Source organism: Hydra vulgaris, chromosome 09 (genome assembly GCF_038396675.1).
Source record: "Hydra vulgaris chromosome 09, alternate assembly HydraT2T_AEP".
In the NCBI taxonomy this organism is placed as follows: domain Eukaryota; kingdom Metazoa; phylum Cnidaria; class Hydrozoa; order Anthoathecata; family Hydridae; genus Hydra; species Hydra vulgaris.
The window spans coordinates 56,391,151-56,402,500 of record NC_088928.1 but is presented as its reverse complement, the minus strand read 5'-3'; the positions used below and the strand labels follow the sequence as shown (position 1 = coordinate 56,402,500).

Here is an 11,350-nt window from a genome sequence, read left to right as displayed (position 1 = left end):
CAAATTTACTTTAGGTATATTTATCGATCTCTCAAAAGCTTTTGACACTGTTGATCATTGTATATTGTTAAAAAAGTTGAAGCATTATGGAGTAACTAATAAGGTCTGCTATTGGATTAAAAGTTACTTCACGGATAGAAAACAATATGTTCTAAATCAAGAATACGGAATACTTAAAATCCCGTGTGGAGTACCGGAAGGATTGATACTTGGTCCTCTCTTATTCTTAGTTTATGTAAATGACTTAAATAATGCATCAGTAAAGTTAAACCAAATTATGTTTGCGGATGAAACAAACCTATTTCTTTACAACAATAGTATCAAACAACTTTATGCAGACATTAACTTTGAATTAAATAAGATAAATGACTGGTTTATGGCGAATAAACTCTCATTAAACGTTGAAAAAACAAAGTATGCTTTAAAAAAGGCATACTTTGTTTTTTCAAAGTATTTCATAAAAAAATACAAGATGAAAATCTTCTCCTTAAATTACCAGACCTTTTTAAATAACATACAAATAAAAAATCAAGACTATATATAGTTTTTAGGAATACTTGTTGATAATAATTTATCTTGGCTTCCCTATATTAAATATTTACAATCAAAAGTTAGTAAAACCATTGGTCCGATGTACCGAGTTCGTCCATATGTAAATACAGTTTGTATAAAGTTAATATACTTTTCTTTAATTTATTGTTTTATTAGCTATGCTAATATTACATGGGCTAGTACACAACCATCAAAACATAAAAAAATATATAGTTTGCAAAAACATGCGTGCAGAATTATTTACAGGAAAAAAAGGGGAGACCATACTAAACCCCTATTAAGTAATATAAAAATGATGAATGTATACGAATTAAATTTTTAACAGCGCCTAATTTCAATGTATAAATATTTTTTATAACCTAACTCCAGGTAATTTTATTTGTAAGTTTGAGAAAAATGTAAATGAAAACTATTTCTTAAGCACAAAACGATCAAATTCCTTCAAACTGCCAAGGAAATTAAATAAATATACAGAATATTTAGTAGCATATCGAGGACCTAATTTATGGAATTCTTTTCAAAAAACTAATGCAAATATAGTAAAATCATTAAACTCATTTAAGTTTCAAGCAAAAACACATTATTAATTTTGCGGAATAATAATTCCAAAACAATTTTGTAAATTTAATGAATTTTTCTTATTATTCTTAGCAGTTACTAATGATATACGTTTCTTTTAATGTATTAATTATTAAACCTTTGTGTATATGTTTTTGTTTCATTCTTTGAATACCTAAAATTGCAATATAGTTATTCCAAAATATCAATGTAACTGTATAAATAAATAACTTTTTTATTATATCTTGAGTATATTATATATATTTTTTATTTTATTACTTTTATATTTTTATTAGAATTTTATAACTCTTTTTGAATACTTTATAATTTGAAATATCAATATTTTATTATATTTAGATGAAAAGATTGAGGTGACATTGCATCATCCATATCTTCTTTGAGTCCTGTCTGTTTTTAAAATATTTTATATACTGATATTTACCACGTAATATTCATCTGTAATTTATTTTAACAGCGAAATATAAAATGAAATTAAAAAAAAAAAATTAAAAAAAAAGTTTTAATTGGTAACTTTTTAACACAACAAACAAATTGTAGAGTAAAGTTTTTTCAAAAAACACAAAAAAGCAAAAATCTTCACCCAACACCATAAAATTTGTTGAAATTAGGCACAAATGTTTGAAAACATAAGTTCAGAAAAAATATAAATTTTTTTCATAAAATTTGTAATTTTTTAAGACTTACAGAAACTCGAAGTATGTTTGATTTTGACTGAAAAATCTGGCTGATAAAAAATAATTTTTGACTTCTTAAAGATTCGTAGTATATTTGCACTAAGAAAAATTTTGTTTTGACCTTGAGTCGAGGAGTTTTTTTTTTGATGTTTGATTTGACCACAATTTTAAATCATATTAAAAATCAGATATTAGACACACAAATTCCGCATACAATTTATTTATAAATTTTTTTCTAGATCGCTACAATAAACATTTCCCTGTTGAAGAGAAAGAAATAAAGCTAAAGTATCTAAACTGCCCATGGATAACTAAGATGATTAGAAAATCATCAAAAACAAAGCAAAAACTCTATATCAAGTATTTAAAAAACAGAAACGAAACTAACTACTTACAAGGAATACAAAAATCTATTTGAAAAAATTAGAAAAAAATTCAAAAAAAGTATATTATTCAAAACAACTACAAAAAAGCAAAAGTGATATTAAAAAAACATGGAATATATTGAAAGAAATAATAGGTAAAAACGATACTAAATCAAATAATTTACCCGATAAAATTATCGTTAGCGAAACTGAATATATCGACAAAACTTCTATCGCTGAAAACTTCAATAACTTTTTTGCAAACATAGGCCCTAATATGGCTTCAAAAAATCAATGCTCTGATATCTCCTTCGAAACCTATATCACAAACCAACATTTCTGTTTAAATATTTTCTCTGGACTAAACCATGAAGAACTAGAAATTGCAAAAAACTCGCTCAAGACGAATAAGGTCCCTGGGATAGACGACATTTGTAGCTATATAGTTGTAAATGTGTTTTCGGAGATAAAACAACCAATCTATGAAATATTTAAATCTTCAGTTATTACAGGATCCGTACCGAATAAATTAAAAATAGATAAGGTAATACCAATATTAAAAACCGGTCATGCATTTACACTAAATAACTACAGACCTATCTCAGTGCTACTGTATTTTCAAAACTCTTGGAGAGAGTAATATACAATAAACTGTATAAATATCTAATAAATAACAAAATCCTAAATGAAAAACAGTTTGGCTTCCAAAAGCAACATTCAACCGAACACGCAATTCTTGATCTTATAAATAATATAAATGACTCCTTTGAAAACAAAAAATACGTCCTTGGAGCCTTTGTTGATTTATTTTAGGCATTTGACAAGGTAGATCACGCTATCTTAATTAAGAAAATGGAAAAATATGGGACAAAAGGTGTTGCACTAAACTGGTTCAAAAATTTTTTACTAGACAGAAAACAATGCGTTATTGCTCATGGAAAAAAATTTTCAAAATTACTCAAAATAAAATGCGGTGTCCCCCAATGTTCCATTCTTGCACCTCTTTTGTTTTTAATATACATAAACGATCTTCCTAAAGCTCCAAGTAAATTGGATTTCATAATGTTCGCGGACGACACTAATTTATTTTATGCATCCTCATCAATTACAGAACTTTATGAAACTACAAATACTGAACTTGAAAAAATAAACAGTTGGTTAAAATCTAACAAATTATCGCTAAACACAGAAAAAACCAAATACATTCTTTTTCATTCTAACCTTAAAAAAATACCACCCGATTTACCTTCGCTAAATATAGATACTAAAGAAATAGAGAGAACCCAAGCAACTAAATTTCTTGGGATACTTATTGATGAGAACATCTCATGGAAATCACATATAGATATATTAAATACCAAAATATAAAAAAACATTGGTATCCTCTACAAAGCTAGTCCTATACTCCTGATAATTTAAAGTTTCTATACTTCTCGTTTATACAAAGCTACTACATATACGCTAATGTTGCGTGGGCAAGCACTCATAGATCCAAACTAACCACACTATATCGAAAACAAAAACATGCTGCAAGAATAGTTTTTAATAGGGATAGACTCTCGCATGCTGAGCCACTTTTAAAAAATTTGAAAGCATTAAATGTATATCAAATCAATATATTCCAAAATTTGTTATTTATGCTCAAATATAAACTTGGACTTGTTCCTTCTTACTTTTCAAAGAATTTTTTCCAAAATAGCAAAAATAGATACCGTACCAGAGGAACGGGAAACTTCAACGTACCTTTTAAAAAGACAAATCTCTCGCACTTTTCCATTTTGTACCGTGGTCCTTATTTATATAACAAATTAATATCAAAAAATACTCAACTGAAAAAATCGAATAACTTAAATACTCTGAAAACGTTATTAAAAGATCTCATTTTAAACACTAACAACTTTATGACTTTTTATTAACCCAAAAACATTTAAAACTATGTATAAAACTAACTTTGTTCCGAAACTAATGTAAACTCTAATAACTCAAAAAACTCTAAATAACTCAAAAACAACAGCAATAACAAAAACACAAAAGCATATAATAGGCTTATTTATCAACACTCGAACGGCTATATATTACCTATTTAGCAAATCGTGTACCTACTTATATTAATGTGTATTGAAATAAAATTAAAAAATTAAAAACTTCTTTTTGTCTGCATACTTTGTTTTTTGCATTTTGGATTTTTATTCTCATTCTGCCGAAAACCGATAACATTTTTTTTTAAAAAAAAAAAAAAAAATTATATAAACTTATTTTAAATAAAAGCATCCAAAAATATTAGTAACGCATAGCGATTTCTTGATGACAAGACCGTCGGTCTTCTGCAAGTTTTCCGCGTTCTTTGAAGTAATTTCTAATACTTTACAGTTTTACTTTATATATTTTTTTGTATAATGTAACTTTGTAATTTTTTATTTTATTTTACTTACTCTGTAAAGATTTTATTATATATTACGAATTTGTAAGGATTAAAGAACAAAAAAATTGAATAAAAAAAATAAAAATAATTAAAAAAAAATATTTAATGTATTTTTACTTTCATATAGCGTTTACAACAAAATTAAAAGGTATAAAAAGTCATTTCCGAAAAAGAAATATTCAATTTTAGAAATTTTGTTTTTCATTCGCATTATTTATAAATCGTACCAAAATAAAGACTTTAAAAACAATGCATAAGATATACTAAACTCAGCAAACTTGAAATTAGCTTTAAAAATAATGTTTATTTCCGTGCGCTGCACGAGGAAGGCAAGTAAACTGGGGCGGAAATTATGTTATTTCACATATTGTAATTAAAATTCCTAACGGTCTCATAGCAATGCATTGAGACCGTTAGGACTTCTGTGCATTTAACTAGGAAGTTTACCCCTTCTTTACCAATTAGTTTTGAGCCAGAACTCAAACCACTGCTCTACGGCCGCACAAAAAATTTTTTATTTAAATTAATTGTGTCATATGTTTTAAAATGTAAATTTTTAAAAATTATAAATTGAAAAAAATATTTTTATGTAAATAAAACATTCTTTTTTGTATGTAAATTTACCATTCGTTGCAATGTATTATTTTTAAGTTTGATTTGTTGTTATTTTCCATGCAATTTCCTAAGATCTACTACGAGTTTAATAAAACTGCCTGTGGCGGCGGTGAAAATTTTGCACAAGGGTGACAAAAAGGCTAAGAACGGCGCTGAAAAAATGCATAAATAAAACGCATAAATTTGATAAGCACATATTTTTAATCATCTGATTAAAAGTATGTGCTAATCAAAGTTGAAAACGCAGATGTAATCACATGGTACTGTATTTACAGACCTATCTGGATATTTCTTATGTTGAGATTTGAAGAAAATTCTTCATTGATACTGCTAAGATGAAAGAAAAATCTACAAAATAAAAAAAAAAAAACTTGATATCTGCACAAATGGCAGATTTACTGAGTTTTTAGCAAACTTTTGGATGAAAAATTTGGAACATATTTCTGAGAGAAAACGCAAAAGAAGTTCATTCATTTTAAAACTTGAAAAAAATTGTTAGTTATGTTATGTATATGCGTTTGTAAGTTAATGGAAATATATGCGTAAAGTATATGCGTTGCAGGGGCGTTGCGTGAGAGAATTCCAGGGAAAATATTCAATTCAAAAAACGTCTAAAAGTTTTACCCATTCATAGTGAAATTGTATCAGTCCAAAAAAATGTTACAATTTATAAATCAAATAAACTTTACGAACCATTCGGCAACATATATAGCAGCTTAAAATTTTACGGAAATAAATTAGTACAAAGGAATATGGAAAATAATATTTTATTACAAAACTTATGCGCACAATATTTTATCATCAGTCTATCATTTTTTGTCTACCGTTTGATTTTAATATGACGTTTCTTCAATTGAACTAATCCTTTAACAAGATGTTCGGGGTTAACTCCTTTACAAAATTCTTTTTCGCACTTCAGTAGCATGAGACTATCCAATCTCTCGTCACTCATTGTTGTTCTCAGATGTGATTTTACAATCTTGAGTTGACTGCTCATTTAATGCTACATCATAAACAGCTGTGATTACAAAAATGCATAGTTTATGGACTTCTTTCAGTATATCCTTTAACTTCACAACATGGTACAAAATGTCTTGCAGCGTCTTGGCTGGTGTTCTTGATGACGTAAAACTTCATCACCTTCTTCTTAACAGATATCTATCAAAATTTCCATCGCGCCTTTCAGCACATGAACGTCTGGAATATGATCCTTGTATCCAGGAGAAAAAAGTTTGTTTGCCTTTGTTAAATTTTCAATACTCAAATTATCCTTATTTAACGGAAAACTAAAAATTTTGGTGATAGGGGCAAATATTTCCTTTAATGCTGCCGAGTTTTCGGTTAAACCCATGGCTAGAGAGTCTATGACCTATTTGAATTCTTTCCGGTAAAATATTGTTCTAGACAGGTTTACAAGCTGTATTGCACTGTCAATGTCTTTAAGTTTCTCTTTTAAATGACTAAATCTTTTTGTGCTCAATGTGAAGAAAACATGCAACTGTTCGAGGACATTAAACAATTCTCGTATTAAAGTATTAACATTGGAGGCATGTCAAAGAGCAGTGTTTGTTCTGTGGTGTTCTTATGGCCAACTTCTTCTGTTATATACTTTCGTACTCCTTTAAATTGTCCAGACATTGAACTTGCGTAGTCATACGACTGAAAAGCCATCTTCGATGTGTTAATGCCTTCTTTATGTAAAGAAGATAAAATTAGCTCAGCCATCCCTTTTCCAGTCTTATCAGTGCATTCGACGGATTTCAAAAGCCTTTCCCAAATCTCACCGTTTTCACTGGCTGTTCTCACAAATATACTAATTATGTCCTTACGTGACATATCGGGAGTAGTGTCGGCCATCACGGAAAAAAATTAAAACTGTTAATTTCATCAATGATCTTACTCTTTAATTCAGTTGCAATTAAACTAATCATTTTGAGACGATGGACTCGTGTATGTAACTCTATATGGACAAAGTGCTCTATCTTCAATCCAGGCTTTTAGTGTGGGATTGTGGCGAGAGATAAGATTCACAACTGCAACTAAGTCACCTTGATTAGCACTGTCCGATTCCCTAAACGCTAGCCCTTGGCTTCCCAAAATCTTGCATGTATCGATAAGAATTTTGATAGTTTTTCTATTCCGCACCACTATTTTTTGCTCTTCTAATACAGCAAGTCTATTGGATTTATCAATAAGGTGATCTATATGTCCTTTTTTCAAGACAATATTCTCTTAATGCAACTTTATGTGCTTGAGAGGTAAAGTGCGCCTGAAGCTTTCCAAGTTTGTCTTTCCCATAGCTTTTGATCTTGGACCAAGATCTCACCCCAACTATTATTCAAGCATCTTCAGTTTTTCCCTTCTTCCCAACACCCTTAGGGAAAAGGCGGCAGACAAAACAAACTGTGGCATCCTTCTAGGTGCTGTATTCTTATTGTTCAAACTCTTTGTACCACTGGGGATTAAATCAGTTTTTACCGTCACTCGTTTTGGTTGGTGTGGCCCTAACTGGATTAAATACAATTTTTTGATTATCCGTAATTGTATGTGGACGTAAACCTGGGTCATGGCTTATCAATGCTGATGAATCTGATTTGTCAATTATATTATTTTGAGCTTTGATATCGAGTTTTTTTTATAAAAGCGTTTCCCATTTTTAAAACATATTTTGACATTTCGACCACAGAACTTGTTGCATTCACAATTTCAATTGCAGCAAATTTTTCATTTACTAATTCTTCTTTACAATATTTTTTATAAATGTCATTACAATCTTTAAGATTATCTATTAAAACACCCAAATTCTCCATGAGCGAAGTCCATTTTGTTGTTTCACTGCTTACTTCAGTAGTATCCAAGTTAATAATATTCGTGTCATCCTTTTCATCTCGGTCAGGAAACTGGGTTAAATGATCTGATTTAGAATTTAATTCTGTAAATTTCTCTGCTTGTTCCTGGACTACAACATAAACCGGGTTTTCCCCTTTTGCATCATTATCTTAAATTTTTGAACTTGCGCCCTCTTCATATATTTTATCAGAAGATGTTGTTTCTTCTTCTATGGATATATCACATGTTGAAGTCGATGTTTCAATTATTATCAAGTCTAACTTTGTATGTTCACTACTTTGTATTTCATCATCCACTTCTACATCGTTACCAGCATTCTGGGGTTTCATTTTTCGTTTTTTTGAAGCTAAGGAGGCTACAAAAGGATTCTCTGGGGCTCCCACTCTTTGTATATGAAACTTTCTACCAGTGGCGGCGTTAGGGTAGGGCCTGGTTGGGCGATGGCCCAGGGTGCCGAATATAAAGGGGCGAAACTAATTGGTTATTTTACCCTTTGCCTTTATTTTGAATGGGGTTAAATTGAGCTAGGGGCGCCGTAGAAATCTCGCCCAGGGCGCTGGTAGTGCTAAAACCGGCACTGCTTTCTACCACCATGAACGGATCTTTCGTGACTGGTTTTATCGTCGTTATTAAATACTGCTTTGCATACGCAACATTGTAATTTATATCTTTTGCTGTTCATAGTTAGTGCTGGAAACGCAGATACTATAATTTACCGTAATATTTAAATGATTTAATGTTTATAAAAGTTATCACTCTTAATAAATGTGATAAGATATAAGAGTCTTATAATAATAGAATAAGACTAATAATCCTATTATATACTCTTATTAGGCCTATTACTCCTACAAACCTAATTCTGATCCTACTTAAGAATACTGATAATTGGAAATAATAACAGGCGCAAAACGTTCATATCAGAGTTTAGCATTTATTTTCTTATACTTTCTGATAAAAAGCTTTATATAAAATTATTATATTAAAAAATGAATCATATCATTTTAAATGCTATCATACCTTTTATACAAAGACAGAAATGTTAAAATCAATTCATGAAAATAAATATTCAAGTTTCAAAGAAGAAAGTATGAAAAAAAATGAATAACTGTTTTTAGTCAAACATAAACTTGCAGCTGCCATTTTTATTACATAAACTTGCAGCTGCCATTTTTATTGTTGATAACAAAAAAAAGTAGCGCGAAAAAAAACAACAACGTGGAAATCAAAAGGGCGCTCCGTTATGACTTCGCAATTTATTTCGTCCTGTGGAAAACAGCCATAAGCCGTTTAATAAACGTAAAGTTTATTTGTCCAAGTCAAAACATAATTAGATCTTTGATGGCTTTTCGCAAACATTTTAATTTTATTTAACTAGAAAATATTTTTTGATTTTATCACCGATTTCCCAACTGTCCCAATTCGTGGCAAGGAAATTTCCAGCTTTTCTCTTTTCTAGATTCTGGGAGGGGAAGACTCCCCCTACCCCCTCCAAGGCAACGCCCCTGATGCGTTGTATTGCGTTGCATATGTCATATAAGCGTTATATATTGTTATGTTGTATATTGTATATGTGTTGTATATATTGTATAAGCGTTAAGTATATGCGTTGTAAGTTAATGGAAATATTTTTTGTTAACAACCTAATAACGTTTTTTTGTTAACAACCTCATAAAGTTTAACAACCTCATAATGATCTTTTGTTAACTCATAATGTTTACTGGTTTTGACAATAGTTAATTTTCTAAAAAAAAAGTTTTTTTGAAAAATTCAAATATATTAATTGCTCTTCAGCGCTGTGATATTGAGTTTTGTTTAACTTAATGCTCTGCGAGGGAAAAACTTAAACCTCTGCGAGGAAAACCTTTGATGTTTTTCGTTTTGTTTATTAGCTAAAATTAGCGTTGCCTAATTTACAGATGATCCCGTAAAACTTCTGCTATTTCTTTGAAAACGTAAAACTATTTAAAAAGCAAGTGGTTTAGTAATTAAAGCCTCAAAAACCAAGGGTTTTGCTCTTGGGAGTTTTGATCCTAAAATGCACACAATATTGGGCGAAATAGAATGGAACAGTAACACCGGTTTTATAATATAAAGTGTTTTACACCAGATTGAGTTACTACCAATTTCAACTGTACAGTTGTTCTGAATAAAATAGAGTCAAAGCTTAAGTTTCTCCGTGCCTTTTTGCTTGGAGCAATGACTTTTAAAAGTGTGGTTTCTGGCAAATGTGTTGCTTTTTCCTGAATGGGTAATAGAGCGTCTGCATAAAACAATTTTTGAAAATCAGAGGCAAAAGTCCAATTTCCATTTGGTCAAACGAGAGACACTTTTCTCACCCATCAAAATCGGGGGTCTCGGACTTTTTCTTTGAAGGAGCAAAGCCTTGCACTTCGCCTCAAAACACTCTTTCAAATAAAAGAATGCAAAGAGGAAAAAAGCTCACAATTTTTACTATTTTTCAAGATATTGGTTAGCAAGTTTGTTTACAAAATGCACAATAAAAATCAAAGCTGGAATTATTTAAGGCAAAATATTTTTCCGAAACACTGGAACAACAAAATGTTTAAGTACTAAAAATCTACAATTGAAATCTTAGGCAAAAACAACTCCCTATTTAACATGCCCCTAAAATCAACCAAAAAATAATTACTTAAAAGTAGCAAAACACAAAAAAACAGTCTTGTTAGCAGAACTTTTCTGGAACAGTTCAACAAAAACAACGAAGCCGTAGACCCAAATTTAGAAATAAATCTTCACATCCCACGCATACGAGACGACAAAAGTATCTTCTTTCAATTTCTTCACAAAAGCTTACCATCTGCAGCCTTGCTTGCTAAAAGCACAAGGCAACAGATCGTTAAAAACAACAAATGTAAAACTTGAAGGACAATCTTTACATTTTTCTCTACTGTCCTCCTTCTATTAGAATAAGGGAATATTTTAAACATGTAGATACCTCCCTAACAACCCAAAAAAATTTTTGGTATATAAATTTGATTTTCTCATTTGAAACTGCCAATTTATCTGAGAAAAACCCTACCTCACAGATGCTGTTGACATTCACTCAAACCATCATAAGTGAATTATGGAACAGCAGGTGGCACCGTATGAAAATATTGTTCTATCTGGAATTCCGCTAGTTTGATCTAGTTCTATAATTTTTCCACCAATTTTTCTTCTCTTAGGGGCGGCGCTTTAGTGATTATTTTGTAATCAGCGCCAATTAAAGATATGGGTCTCCAATTTTTGTATTCAGTGCAATCTTCTTGTTTGACAACCAGAAAAGTTATTAA

The 11,350-nt window shown here is 30.2% G+C and overlaps 1 long non-coding RNA gene across 1 annotated transcript in view; it reads right to left on the bottom strand.

The window, feature by feature from the left end:
* Window positions 1-9,248, bottom strand: part of LOC136084881 (uncharacterized) — a 32,764-nt gene extending 23,516 nt beyond the window's left edge. Inside the window, exons 1-2 of the long non-coding RNA XR_010640918.1 lie at window positions 9,075-9,248; window positions 2,356-2,650 (exon numbers count right to left, since the gene is read on the bottom strand). This is a non-coding gene — a long non-coding RNA (uncharacterized LOC136084881). The remainder of the gene's footprint in view (window positions 1-2,355; window positions 2,651-9,074) is intronic.
* Between the last annotated feature and the right edge of the window lie 2,102 nt (window positions 9,249-11,350).